A 241-nucleotide genomic window follows, 5' to 3' on the forward strand; every position below is an offset into this window, starting at 1 on the left:
TGATCTCTCATCTTCACACAGCATTACAATCCCTCTACTCAAACATAACAGTGTGAGGAAAGAACAATGAAAGAATTGCCCCTTCAATGATTCATGAGGAAATGTTTCATAAAATGTTCCATAATAGTCGTCGATTCAAATAGGAGGTGTACATGCATTTTTTTTGGTCTCTGGTTCTTCTATTCAGCAATTGTAAATCTTAATTCAGTAATATCAAGTGCATAATGCTTCTAGAAAAAGG

Source organism: Salvelinus namaycush, chromosome 11 (genome assembly GCF_016432855.1).
Source record: "Salvelinus namaycush isolate Seneca chromosome 11, SaNama_1.0, whole genome shotgun sequence".
Classification (NCBI taxonomy): Eukaryota; Metazoa; Chordata; class Actinopteri; order Salmoniformes; family Salmonidae; genus Salvelinus; species Salvelinus namaycush.